Source organism: Mauremys reevesii, linkage group 10 (genome assembly GCF_016161935.1).
Source record: "Mauremys reevesii isolate NIE-2019 linkage group 10, ASM1616193v1, whole genome shotgun sequence".
NCBI classification, from domain to species: Eukaryota; Metazoa; Chordata; order Testudines; family Geoemydidae; genus Mauremys; species Mauremys reevesii.
In genome coordinates this window covers 36,956,904-36,971,624 of record NC_052632.1, presented here as the reverse complement: position 1 = coordinate 36,971,624, position 14,721 = coordinate 36,956,904, and the positions used below count along the sequence as shown (strand labels likewise).

Below are 14,721 nucleotides of genomic sequence, written 5' to 3'. Positions count from 1 at the left end.
GCTATGTTGGTTCACATAAACTTAGTTGTGTCTCCAGCATTCTTAACAGCCTCATTTAGTTCTTCTAAAATTGGCTTTGACAGTGACTGGCTTATAAGGCTTTCTGCATGTTGGTGCAGTCCAGAGGCAGGGTGTTTTGCAGCCTTTTCAAACAGGTTGTCGGTATTGGCTTAGCTGATCAGTCTGGCAAACCAAGCGCCTCCACTTTTACTATATAAATCCATGATATGCCCACGTCTTGAATACTGCGTGCAGTTCTGGTCACCCCATCTCAAAAAAGATATATTGGAATTGGAAAAGGTTCAGAGAAGGACAACAAAAATGGTTAGGGATATGGAACAGATTCCATATGAGGAGAGATTAAAAAGACTGGGTCTTTTCAGCGTTGAAAAGAGACGACTAAGGGGGGATATGATAAAGGCTTATAAAATCTGACCGATGTGGAGAAAATGAATAAGGAAGTGTTATTTACCCCTTCACTTAACACAAGAGCCAGGGGTCACCCAATGAAATTAATAGGCAGCAAGTTTAAAATAAACAAAGGGAAGTATTTCTTCACACAACGCACAGTCACCTGTGGAATTTTTTGAGGGATGTTGTCAAGGCCAAAATCATAACAGGATTCAAAAAAGAACTGGTTGAGTTCATGGAGGTTAGGTCCATCAATGGCTATTAGCCAGGATGGGTGGGGATGCAATACCATGCTCTGAGTGTCCCTAGCCTCTGTTCGCCAGAAGCTGGGAGTAGATGACAGGGGATGGATCACTCGATGATTACCTGTTCTGTATATTCCCTCTGAAGCATCTGGAATAGTCACTGTTGGAAGACAGGATACTGGGATAGATGGACCATTGGTCTGACCCAATATGCCATTCTTACATAAAAAATAATTATAATAATCAAGAAGTTTAGTACAGAAACTCCCCCAAGATAATGACCTCTTGAGATAGCGACTATGTGAGACAATGACCTTGGCAAATAATGCATTTTTAAAATCTTGGCCTACTAGAAAATGTATTTATATAAGTTTCGCAGTCACAAATCTAGCATTCTGGAGCGAAGTCACTAAAACATAGTCCAATGCTTTGGCCGCCGTTGTTTGTCGTGCCACCTTTCACTTTATTACGCCGCTCCAATGGCCCTGCACTGTCACCTTCTGCTGCCACCTGCCACTGTGACCTCTGTGAGTCGGTCTCTCGAGGTTCCACCCAGCTCTCAGTGATTCCAGTGCTCAGTAGGGGAACTTCGTTGCTAGTGCAGGCTGGGCTGTCTGTTCCACAGAAGCACTGTCCTGCAGCAGATCTAAGCACTTAGATCTGATTATCAGTGATTTCAGCTCTAGTGGTCACTTTACAAACCAAAAGACTCCCTATGAAGCCTAATCAACTCTCTTTCTAAACAGGAGAGAGGGACAGGTCAAATAGTGCCTGTCTCTCTTAGGCAGAGCCCACACCACCAAGCAAAACATCTATGCCCGACCCTCTCTCTCTTCACTAGGATATAGCATCCAAACCTCCTGCTTAGAAAGTGCAGTTCAGTTGAGGGTGACCAGTGCTTAATTTGTAATGAAAGACATGCTAGGGCTCAAGCAAATTTGTTACTTTCATAACTGATGTAGTAAGTCCAGAGGTGCCAGGGCTCTGAACTGCCAGGCCCAGGGGTCCCAGGGCTATGAACTGCCAAGCCTAGAGGTGCCAGGGCTCTGCCCTAGCACAAATTGAGCACAGAGGGAGACCCCCATTCAGTCAGGCTAAGTACAGTTCTGCTGCCCTTTACTCATACAATAAGGATAACAACATTTCATGACCCCAAACTTAATACTTCAGTGATTTGTAACCCAACACCAGCCAAAATTGATCACTTGGGCAACACAGCTCTGTCTGCCGGATACCTAGGCAGAGTGGGTGTGTTCATGTAAATACAGTCTGGTCCTGAAGCCTTTCTAACCACGACTGGCTCATCACCAGCTGTCAGGGGAGAGCTCATTCAGACCTTGCTTACAAGTCATAATTTTAAATTAGAAGGTAGGCCAACATTGCCAAAACGAATGTGCCAACATTGTCATAAATAACAGCTGTATGAGGAAGCTAGTCTTTGTTCATTCTTTTCACACCCATTATGCTTTCTCAGGTACAAGTATTTTCTCATATACTGTATATGCTTTTAAAGTGTGTATTAACATTTGAATTTCAATTCAAATTTTCAACCAACAACTAAATTGGCAACACTGCATGAAACTGGAGGGGGGCGGGGAGAATTGGGAAATCCCTGCTGTGGTGATACCATGGATCAGATACCTGCTGTGACGGTGGCCATGTGCCCTCAAGCTCTAGGTGGCTGGACGCTTCTCCCTAACATCAGCCCCCCCGTTGGGGTCACATCCTGCCTCTGAGTCTGGCCTTCAAGGCCATTTGTCTGGCGACATCTCCTTGCACTGGGCCCTCTCACTCTCCCCAACTGCTCACCACGCTCAGCTGCAGTGTTACTTGTGGCACGGCCAGCGCCCGCTGTCCCTGCTCTGGCTACACAGCTACCCACTGCAGCTCAGCCCTGGCTCCCCGTTGGCACGACTGGTCTATGCTGCTGCTGCTGCTGCTGCTCTGCCCCCAGCCCAGCTCTGGCTAGGGCAGCTCCAGCTCACACAGAGGACAGGCCCCAGGCTCCTGACTCCCTCATTGGTCTGTCTCACTTGTCAATCAGGCTGACTTGGAGCATTGGCCTCTTCCCATTGGCCTTGGGAACTGTCAGTCTCAGGATCCTGATTTCTCTTCAGCTCTTCCCCTTTCTCCTGGTATTGGGAGAGGGCCAACCGAAAACCCGACTGAGTTCAGTGTGGGGCCAGCAGCCCCTTACATTGGCAAAGCGCTCTCTGGGCTGTGCGGTCTGTGAGGCATGTTGGGATCCTTCCCAAATTGCAAGCACGTTAGCATTTCCATGGTGACTGAAGCAAAAACAGAGTGGACTCCTCTAATCAGCCTCCTTGGATGTATCAGAGGAGAGGAGAATGGCTTTGCTGAGCAGAGATGGAATAAATGGAGCTGACGACAGCAGGAGAACAGGGTGAAGGGGAGGGATGTGTGTGCAGCGGCTCGGACAATGCCTGGGAAGTGTGCCCGCAATGGCAGCTTCCTGCTTTTGGAAATTCGAGCTCACACAAGGAGAGGGGTGTCATGCAGGGTTTCATTCTGCAGAGGGGACTGGCTTTGCTCAGCTGCGCCCAATCCCAGCCTCCAAGCCACAGGCCTGATTAACTGGGGAAGGAAGCTGTGTACCATCTGCAAACTGCGGCAATCACAGCCTTCTCTGTGATAGCTGCATCAAAGGGGACTGATCGAGAGGAAACAAAGCAGAGACACTTCAAAAAGGCCCTGAAACAAAGCAGTGGTACCTTAGCAGCAAGTACTGGCTCTTGCAGAATTTTAAGTGGCTGTGTGGTTGAAGCTGTAGCAGCCCACAGCAGCTCAGGATTTGCATATTTTGCCCAGTTGGCACTTACGCTTGCATGTATTTATTCTGATCCATCTTTATGTTCCTCTCTTATTAGGGTTTTGATCATCATTAATGGGTAATAATCTCCCCCTGAGGTCAGGGAATAGTTAACCCATAGAGGAGATCAGATTCTCCATTAGGGCATCTAGTTGCTACTCTCATAGGCACAACGAAGAGAGGGAGGGAGAAAGAATGATTATTTATTTGCTCAGCGCTGACAAAAATATAAAGCCAGGTTCTCTACTCTGAAGAATTGACAGCCTGGAAGATATCTGGAGATGGCCAGCTACACTGGAAATGCAGAGAAGGGAAGGATTTAGTGGTTTTAGGGAGGAAGCATGGCCTTGTGGATAAGGCACTGGGCTGGAACTCAGAAGATCATAGATTCATAGATTTTTTTTTTAAGGTCGCAAGGGACCCTTATGACTAGCATCTATCAACCCTTATCAACTAGCATCTATCTATAACACAGGCCAGAAAACCACACCTACTAATCTCTGCATCAAGCCAATAACTTCTCACTCAGCTAAAGTCTCTCTTTTAGAAAGATGCCCAGTCTGGATTGACAGACTTCCAGAGGTGGGAAATCCATCATGCCGTTCAGTTCCCAGCGCTGCCTCAGACAGCCCTGTGTGACCTTAGGCAAGTCACTTAATTTCCCTGTCCCTCAGTCCCTCTCTGTAAAACCAAGATAATGATGCTTCATTTGTTTCCCCCATTGTCTGCCTTGTCTCTTACTATGGGTACATACAGCACCTAGTGCAATGGAGCCCTGATCTCAGTCGGGGCTTTTATTGCTACTGCAATGAGAAGAACCACCACTGGTGTCTTTGTTCTTTAATTATAAACTCCGTCCCTTTGTAACTCCTGAAAGAAATGGGTTTCAACGAGGGATTTGAGAGGAGAGAGTGGTAGCTGGGTGAAACTGGGCAGGGGGAGGGCAGTGTGGAAGAATGGGCAGGAGAAGGAATCAAATAGGGCATGCAGACTGGCATCACAGCAAGACTGGTTTGGAATCAGAGGACCTCTAGCATGGCTTACAGTAGCTCTGTCCTCTGAGACAGGAGAACCGTGTAGTGCCTGCAAAATGCAGCTAGATATGGCTGTGTGTGTAGGTGAGCCTGCAGCGGCCTTCCCCAATCACTAGGGAGGGACTAATGCTGGATTTGCCTAACTTTTCTCTGGGCTGTTGCAGGACTAAATGGCTGAAACCATTCTCTCTGGGTCATGACGGGCTGATGAATGGTGGAGTTGTGCAGAATAGCTAGGGACGAATAAAGTGCATTTCCCCAGCACACTTAAGGATGATTGTAAACCTCGTTATGCCTTCTTGGTTACAAAACGATAGACACCCAGGGTCCAGATTCAGCATCGGGTTAGTTTCATTGCCTTCGCTGAGATTACTTACACAGGGCGAATGCTTATTTGGTCGAGTGGTTTGCAGAAGTGGGTAAGAATGATTATCCCTATTTTTAGATAGAGAAACCAGAGCATGGAGAAGTGAATATAGACTGTCCAGTATCATATAACAAGTCAGCGTCAGAGCTGGGAGCAGAGCCCAGGTTTCCTGGCTCCTAGGGTACGTCTATGCTGCAATCATGGGGTACGTTTGCATTTTGCACAGACATCCCTGAGCTAGCTTTAATCTAGCTAGGTTGGGTCCTGGAGCAGTGAAGCTGCAACAGCGCACACTTCAGTGTGGGCTATACGAGCCTGCACGGGACCCTGGATAATTGCTTGGGCACACTAACGCCTGTGCTACTGCGGCTTCACTGCTCCACTACCCAAGACAAATAGATCAAAGCTAGCTCAGGTGTGTCTGCTCAAACTGCAATCGAATGTTGTGCTTGCATATGCTTAGTCTACTGTCATATCCCATAGACCATGCTGCCTCCCAGCACTGACATACAGCCAAAGTCTGGAGAGTGCATCTCTTCTGGGAGTATGGTCACTTATTGATGTGCCTTCATTAAGCAGTGGGATAACAGCTCAATGACCTGGAACCCAAACTCCTCCCAGGGTTCCTTGGCTGGGATTGTGAAGAGATGAAATTGGCATCACATTGCATCGTTCTACTGCTGATTTGCTGTGTGACCTGGGGTGAGTTACTTGATCTCTCTGTGCCTCATTTGCTCCTGGGGAAAGGACACAGACCTCACAGCAATGTAGTGATGGTGAATTAGTGTCTGTTTGTAATGGCACTTAGAGAAATGAGAAGCACTGTATAAGGCTAAGGATATAGCATGACACACACAGTTAGAGGTTGTCATGTTAGGTCTGCTTCCAAAATTGAACTCTGGCCAAAATTTTCCAACTGATCCTATGTAAGTGGCCTGATTTTCAGCGGTCCTGAGCACCGAAAATGCTCTTGAAGTCAGTATTTGCTGTAGACGTTCTGCACCTCTGAAAATCAGGCGCTTAAATGTGGATCTAAGTGCCTCGCCTGGGTGTGAAAATTCCAGCCTGCAGATTGAAATCTGCATTTGGGGGACTACCGGTTAGCCTGTTCTGATCCCTCCTTGAATCAATGTCCCAGCACTAGCACATCCTCAGCTCCCTTCCTGAGCCATTGGCTCAGCAATAGCCTATGTACACATCTCTGGCTGAGCCATTAGCCCAACCCTTACACTCCCCTATCCAGGAGCCACTATCATTATTACACATTAACATGTGGACATTACCAGCAGCAGAAGGATCCTTCAGAGCATGCCATTGACACCTCTAAACAGTGAGAGGCGATTGCCCATTTCTTTACACGGTGTGAAACACACACCACTGCCTCTTCAGTCCTCTCCTGCCACAGTACACTTAAAACTCTGAGCACAGCAATGTATTCAATATGAGTAGGGTGACCAGATGTCCCGATTTTATAGGGACAGTCCCGATATTTGGGGCTGTCTCTTATATAGGTGCCTATTACCCCCCACCCGCTGTCCCGATTTTTCACATTTCCTGTCTGGTCACCCTAAATATGAGGTTTGTGTTACGTTTCATCCTGTGTGCGCTCACCCCTTTCGTGCATCAACACTCATGAAACTCTTCCTGTCTTGGGCACATGGGGGAGGGGAATTGGTTTGGAAGGCTGAAAAAGTAACTCATTCATGTCCCAGCAGGTTGGAAATACCCCACTGATATCCCTTCACTTTCTGGGGCCCAAATTTTCAAAACAGCTGCACACCCAATGGGCTTAGCTCTTGGGAAGATCTGGCCCTGATCATGAGTGCTGAACTGTTTGGAAAACTCTGCCCATATGAGGCTCTGTGATGAGATTCCAAAGGATTATTACCCAATATTTATCCGCTGGAAGCATGACCGTCAGGGTTAAAGCAGGGAATTAGAAGAGGGGACCTGAAGACAGCAGTATAGACTTGAAAAGGACTCCCTGAGGAGGGACAACAAAACATTAGTGATTTCTTTGCTATTGTGCATCTGTTAGTTGACCTTCTAAAACTCTATTTGTGGAGGTGGTTATTTTTAAAAAAATCTTTTAATCTAAAATCCCATTAGGCTTGCCACTGTATTTATTTGTGAGCAGAAGCAAAACAATCTGGTGTTTGCTCATTTCTGTATCTTCCCCACTCCAAACAGAGGCAATAAAATACTTTTTCTTATTTTCTTTTTGATCTTTGTTGCATTTGGAGGGGACAAGATGTTTCAGATTCTTTGTTTCCTCTCCCAACAATATGTGACATTTGTCGGGCTGCTGCCTGCTACGAATGGGTCCTGTGCAACCAAATAAGAACCTCATGATAAGAACATGAGAACGGCCATACTGGGTCAGACCAATGGTCGGTCTAGCCCAGTAGCCTATCTTCCAACAGTTGCTAGTGCCAGATGCTTCCGAGGGAATTAACAGAACAGAGCAATTTATAGAGTGATCCATCTTCTGTCATCCAGAACCAGCTTATGGCCGTCAGAGGTTTAGGGATACTCAGAGCATGGGATTGCATCCCTGCCCATCCTGGCTAATAGCCATAGGTGGACCTAACCTCCAACTTATCTAGTTCTTTTTTGAACCCTGTTATAGTTTTGGCCTCCACAATATCCCCTGATCGCAAGTTCCACAGGTTGACTGTGCGCTGTGTGAAGAAATACTTCCTTTTGTTTTAAACCTGCTGCCCATTAATTTCATTGGGTGACCCCTAGTTCTTGTGCTATGTGAAGGAATAAATAACACTTCCTTATTACTTTCTCCATGCCATCAAGATTTTATAGCCGTCTATCATACCTCCCATTAGTTGTCTCTTTTCCAAGCTGAACAGTCCCAGTCTTTTTAATCTCTCCTCATACGGAAGCTGTTCCATCCCTCTGCTCATTTTTGTTGCCCTTTTCTGTACCTTTTCCAATTCTAATATTTTTTTTGAGATAGGGTGACCAGAACTGCACGCAGTATTCAAGATGTGAGGGTACCATGGCTTATATAGAGGCAATATGATATTTTCTCTTATTATCTATCCCTTTCCTAGTGGTTCCTAACATTCTGTTTGCTTTATTGACTGCTGCTGCATATTGAGTGGATGTTTCCAGAGAACTATTGACAATGACTCCAAGATCTCTTTCTTGAGTGGCAATAGCTAATTTAGACCCCATCATTTTGTATGAGTAGTTGGGATTATGCTTTCCAGTGTACATTACCTTGCTTTTCTCAACATCGCCAAGGAGCTGCATAGGGCTATTTGCTTTCACAAGGCGCCTGCATTGTGATATGTGGATTCCAAGGCCAGAAGGGACCACTATGATCATCAAATCTGACCTCTGATATAACACAGGCCATAGAGCTCCCACAAAATAATTCCTTTTGAACTAAAGCAGAGATTTAAAAAAAATCTAGCCTTGATTCAGAAATATTCAGCAATGGAGAATCTACCATGGCCCCTGGTAAATTGTTCCACCAGTTAGATACCCTCACTGTTGAAAAAATGTACGCAGATGCAAGCTCCTGTATTGTGATGTATGGCTTGGGATATATTGATGGAATTAGAGCAGGTTGATGTTTTTTGTTGTTCATAAATGGCCTTTTAAAAAAATGTGTTGACATTGGTGACTTTTGTAATCAACATTTGGTCAAAAACATTATCAAAATAATCAGTGTTTTTGGTTTATCAAACCCCAGGTTTTCAGTAATGTCATTAAGCATTTCAACTTTGACAAAAATATCAACCAACCAATCAACCAAATAAGGGGTCAGTTTTGAATCTTTAAAAAAAAACCAGTATTGAAATATCAAAATTTGTTGCAAAACTAGATTTTCATTCCTTCATTCATTAATTGCACGTGAGAGTCTGGCTTGTGCCCTGTGGTTGCCATTGTTAAAGGGTGCAAATGGCTAAGGAACACCTGCACTGCCTCTCCACAATGGTTTTTCATTTGGAGCTCACTAAGTCAGAAAGCACCTCAATCGAGAAGTTCTTGGGACAGGGAGTAGCCGCTTTGTTCATCTGGAGGTAGCTTTGGATATGTTTCATGTCTCTCTTTGTGCCTTAAGGGTGAAATGGTCTGGCTTCAATGAACTAAAATTGGCAGTAATATCCATTTTCCACCTGTTTGGTGCTTTTCCTGTTAACGAGATAAGAGACAAGACTAGGTTCCTCCACTGGCCAGGCTAGAGGGTTTTTTCCTCTGAGCATGCCTTGGAATGGTGCCTCATTGTGAGATGCACTGTTCAGTTCAGACCCATCCCCCGCAAACCTGCTCTTAGCTCTCCAATCATTAGTGTAGATGATCACTTGAGTCCATTGCTGACCAGGCTGCATCTGGGTATGGCCGGGGTGGAGGTTCAGGCCAGGCCCATGTCCACACCAAATCACCAAATTTCCTGGTGATTTGGGCTATTGATCCTGGGCCCAAATTATTTTCACATAACACATGGTGAGGGGCATCATTTGTCCTCCAGGGTGAGGTCTGTAACCCTTGCTCTCCTCCTTCAGTGTCTACCTTGTGCCCCACCAGCCCTGTTCCATCCAATACCTGGTGGGCCAGCACAGCTACCTGAGAGGGAGACAATGACATGCCCAGGACAAGGCAGGCCTGCCAGGTCTGGGGAGCCTCCAGAAGCCAGGGAGAGCCAGAGGGTGGTTGTTCAAGGCCTTGTCATCAGGCCAAGATTCACACCGGAGAGGTTAATCTAAGGAAACAGACACTAAATAAGTCCCAATGGGAACTGCCATGGAGCACTGCTGGCTGGGATATAGCTCCTAGGCCCAGCGGATATTGACAGGACCCTGACATGTAACCGGCTGTGGAGCTGGAAGCTGTGGAGAATTCCAGAAGGGCATGGCGCTGTGGAAGCACAGAGGGAGTTCCTGTGGACACAGCTGATGTGGCAGACAGCTTGGCTGGCATTTCTGCCTAGTGGCACTGACAGGACAATGGATGCTGTGAGGCGGCTGGGGCTCCCAATCCTAGTGCATCGAAGTCTGTCATGATGAGATGCTATTCTGAGCAAGATCAAGGTGTCGGGAGTCCCAACTGGTATTAACAACGCACATTAAGAAAGCTGAATTCCTACCTCAAACTGACAGGATGCCACTGTGAGGAAAGTAACCGTGGAGTCCTGCATAGCACTGAGCAGAGACTGCTCTGAGGTAATTTGTCTGCTGCTGGATTCCCAGCTGGCACGGACAGGGCACCGCTGTGGGAAAGCTCACGCTGCAGGGGACTTGGCACTGAGAGGAAAGTCATGCAGCATAAGAGCTGACAGGGCACTGTTGCGAGGAAGCTCATGCTGCAGGCACTCTGGCTGCTTCGACACAGCTCCCGCCACTGGTGCAAATGCTTAAAAAAACCCTCCACACTAGCAATTCTCAAAGCCCCAGAGCACACTGTGAGTTGCTGCTGTGCATTAGGCCTGTGACTTGGCACTGTGCAGCATTGCACAGGACACTGCCAGAAGAAAATCCTACTGGAGGCCTAGTTAGCCCTGATGAGGCACTGCTGTGAAACATCCTTCTTTATCACCAGGGGGCAATGTTTGCTGAATTGTATCCGAGTGAATTGAACTGATAAGAAAGGGCCCAGAATCCTTTGCAGCTGTGGCCTAGGAGATGGATGGAGAGAAGCTGGTGATTGACTTCTCATTAAAATGGCCCTTTGGAATTTTTTCCCCCCTCATCTCCACCATCTTTATTTCAGGAATCACTTAAAATCAGCGCTTGAATAATTCACCAGCAGTTTACAGCACACCCCGGCTGGTCTCGGTAACCGATTCTTCACAGCTTCCCTCTGACGTAAATAATTAACTTTCCTGATAGTAGCTAATGTGCTTTTCTTGTATGTGGTTTTGTTTAGATGCATGTTAGATTCTGAGACCAAATTTGTTCACGATCAGGAGAGAAAAAGATTTAAGGACAAAGCAAATTTGTTTAAAAAATATATTAAATTTCAGACTCGGTTTGTTCTGAGCTCTCCTGTAGAGAGGGGCTGAGCACAGAGCCGCGGCAATGTTCAGGAAAAGGGGGTGGCTTCATGTCAGGCAAGTTAATCTTCAGTCCCTGGGAGTTTCACACACTCCCCCTTCAGGATACCTCCCTTCCCTGAGTTAAAGGCACCTTGGGGGTCTTTGGGGCTCCTCCAATCACAGAGCAAGAGATGCTGCCTTCTGGGATTTCTCCCTGTGAATGAACAGCTTGTAGGTTTTCATCATTATATTCTGTTCAGGTTCTTATACTGTGCCCATCACCGTGGTATCTAATCTGAGTGTCCAGTAGCCCCTCAAGCCATGGGTCAGAGCCTCTGTACTAAGCTCACTTAGCACTTGCAGAGAAGCACAAAGTGAGCCGAAGGCGTTATCCTAGGGAGTGCAGGGGGTATGTTGGGACTGGTTGGGGTGGAAGGGCTCGTTCTTGGGGTGGAGCTGGAGGGACGTATGCTTCACAATCCCTGAAAGGCAGAATGGTTCCTATTCTAGTTGGTGTAAGCTAGAGCACTCCTATAGCTACTATAATTTGTGCAAAGGGCTGTGTTGGATCCTCCCCCACCAGCCCCAGGATGGGAGGAGGCATAAAATAGCTCAGAGTGACCTTTGCTTCCTCAGCTGTGGATTGTGTCCCAGGACTTCACTAGTAATTATGCCCGGGGCATTCTGCAGGGACGGTGTTTGTGACCATTTGCTCCAGTTCTTAGTGGCTGTGTGCTTTGTCCAGATTGGTACCCGTTATTATTTGCTATTTGGGATGGGGATTTATCCAGGCTTGGGTGTTTGGGCAAAGGCTGCTCATACAAATGGCTGTTTTTGCCTCCCAGCAAGTGTACTCATGCATGACCAAGAGTGGTCAGTATGGTCTAGTGGCTTATGCACTGGTGTGGGACTCGAGAAAAATGGGTTCAAGTCCTGGTTCTGTCACTTCCTGGGTAGCCTTGGGCAAGTCATATCCTCCCCGTGCCTCAGTTTTCCCATCTGTAAAATGGGTATAATGATACTGCCCTTTGTAAAGCACCTTGAGCTCTACAGCTAAAAAGTGCTGTATAAGAGCCAGATATTATTATTCCCCTGGGTATAAAGTTAGTCATCCAATCAGGAAGCAGAAACAATAGCACATGACTTATGTGCCCATGTGCCCACCACAAATAACAAACTGTGAGTGGTGGAAGTGATCAGTCCATGAACAATCCATAGGTTGAAAATTGTTCTTACAAACTCTGTGACAAAGAGTCATGTTTTTTCCGTGCACAAAAAGCAAACAGAACTGTTACTCAAAAAGATTTTTTTTGTGTCTTAAGAAAACAAGAAAGAACAAAGCGTCTCCGTGAGAGAGCACAGTGTGGAGCAGCTCTTCTGACAGTCTGCACTGAGCTCTGAGAACAAAAATGGCTGGTGGATTCCACGCAGAGAGGGCAACTGCTTTGAAAACTGAAGGGACACAGAAAAGAAAAGGCATCAGCCTTTCTTAGCTGCATAGTCACCTTCGCAGAAATAAGGAACAGGCAATAAAGGGTCACATTCGTCAGATAATTTATTCACAACAAATATTTCAACCAGCCCTAGTAATAAAGTTGCTTTAGAAAGTATGACCAAAACCAGCCAAAATTGCGCAGTGTCTGAGACCTCCAGTCCGGCTGATCCTCCTTGATTTTTGGAGGTAGCTCAACCACATGAATTCATCTTTCCCATTCTTCTCCTACCCTCCCCTATTCCTGCTGAGATGGAAAAATGCTGATGCGCTGGGGGAGAGACTCTGCTGAGAGAACTGCAAGGGGGGGATCTTTTGTGCTACAAAGCAGAGGATATTTTGGAATACAGTGAAGAGTGAAAATGGAATCATTTTTTTTGGAGCGGGGGCAGCACAGCAGGGGCACTGGAAAGCCAGGAAAGGGAGACGTGAGGGAAATCAGTGCAGAGACAATGGAATCTTTGTCTGGAAGGTGATTCAAAACTTCTTTCATGGAGGAAAGAGTAACAGCTGCTCTCAGTGCAGGTGAGAATTGATCTTGGAGTCCCACTGGGTACGGAGCTAAACTGAGCCTTGTCAAAGGTACCTGAGGGAGGGAGGCCAAGTTGCTTTGTACTTCTGCAGCGACAGTGCACACTTGGGCAGCAGTGGACATCCCCTGAGCGCTGCTCTCTGAAAATCTCTTACTTTGCAATCTCTCCAGTGGCCTGCTGTCTATGCGTGCCAGGCAGGCATTGCATGCCCGACCAACTCTGCGCTGTCCAGTGGTATCCTCTGCACAGCGTAACCTCGTGTGCACCAAATGTGTGAGGTCATGCCGCATGAAGGACACCTTTCTGGACTGCCTGTGACATGCATGTGAGTGGTTTCATGCCTTATTAAAATTGTCACAGCACGCCACTGAGTATCTTCCTCTGAGGAGCACTGAGAGGTTAAAATGGCCTGAGAATTAAATATCGTCCCTGGGAAGCTGCAGTCTGAGCTGGCGTTTGTGGCTTATAGGCTCCATTCTCATCCCAGTTAACAACAAAACTGACCCAAAGTCACCTGTGGCTGATGGGCCTGTATGAAACTGGTTCTGGTTCCAGAGAAGAGAAAGCAAAGCGGGAAATGCATTACCTCAAATGAACACCAAACCCATAGCCCTGACCAGCCAAAGGGAAGAAGGGAAGAGAATTAGACCTCAGGACTATTGAGAGTTTGGTTACTCCCTCATGGAAGGTGCTCAAATGCTATTGTGAGAGTTGGCATTAAAAAAAAGAAAAAGGTGGATAGATAGATCTTCTTGTCTACCACTAAAATGCATCCCTCTCTGGGGTGGAACTCAGCAGCTGTTTACTGCACGCAGCAAGACTTCACAAAAGCTGAGGGCAGGAAGTGAAAAATAAAAATGCCTCCAATTTAAAGTGCAGGAGAACCTGAGGTAGGCAGAACACAATGGCCTGCATGGGATACCGGGCTGACTGCTCCTGGGGAGTAGAGAGCATGGGGAAGTAGACAGAGGAAGTGTGCAGCATGAAGTATCCTCGTTTTCTAGTGCCTCTGGGTTTGAGGGCGTGACACAGATTCCATTTCCCAGCCAGACTGAGTCCAAGTCCTCCTGCCTCTCAATACTTTTGTATCTTTTGCTCATTACACAACAGAAACGATATGAAGAAACCACACAGTCAGATTTGGGTCCCAAATAAGTGTTCACTGGATATTTATAAACACACATGGATCACTGTGTACATGCTGCTGGTTTCTGACAGCTTTTGAAAGTATAAAGCACAGTGAGTGCTGCTACAGGGGGTCACAAGTTATTTAAAGGGATACTACCCCAAAATATTATTCTTTAAAAGGATACTCTCCAATACTACTTCTGCCTGACTTCCCCTTGCCCAAACTGGGCTGTCTAGGATTGATGGCTAATCCCCCTTGAACTAGTATCTTTTACCCACTCCTTCTTCTCCGTGTGGGGTTTTCTGATCTGTTTCTGGCCCCTGAGCCCCCAGAGTCTGGCTGTTGGGGATCTACCCTCTCAAATCCATCCTTCCTGCTAGTTGGGGAGGGGAAATTTTGTTTTATTCTTCCATAATCTAGCACAAATGGTTTCTGTGGTTGTACTTTGTCCTGGGTAAATGAAACTGACACAGTTTAATTAGCTGGTGATGGTCAGTAACAGGCAAATAAAGTTGAACTAGAATATGAACCACAGGGAACCTTCAATCTTTCCCAACATTCCAGGCATCTTGGTGTAATTAGATTTTAATTTAAGGGAAGTAAAAAGAAGCCCATTCCATTGTATTGACAAGGTTTTGCTTGAGACTGAGCATTATATGTGATGGGAGAGATTGAAATATAT

At 46.4% G+C, this 14,721-nt stretch overlaps 1 long non-coding RNA gene across 1 annotated transcript; it reads left to right on the top strand.

Moving 5' to 3' along the window:
• Positions 1-9,918: 9,918 nt before the first annotated feature.
• On the top strand, positions 9,919-12,465 carry LOC120372897. The gene is made up of 3 exons (XR_005585250.1): positions 9,919-10,073; positions 10,621-10,715; positions 12,208-12,465. It is a non-coding gene; the product is annotated as an uncharacterized LOC120372897 (long non-coding RNA).
• Positions 12,466-14,721: the final 2,256 nt, after the last annotated feature.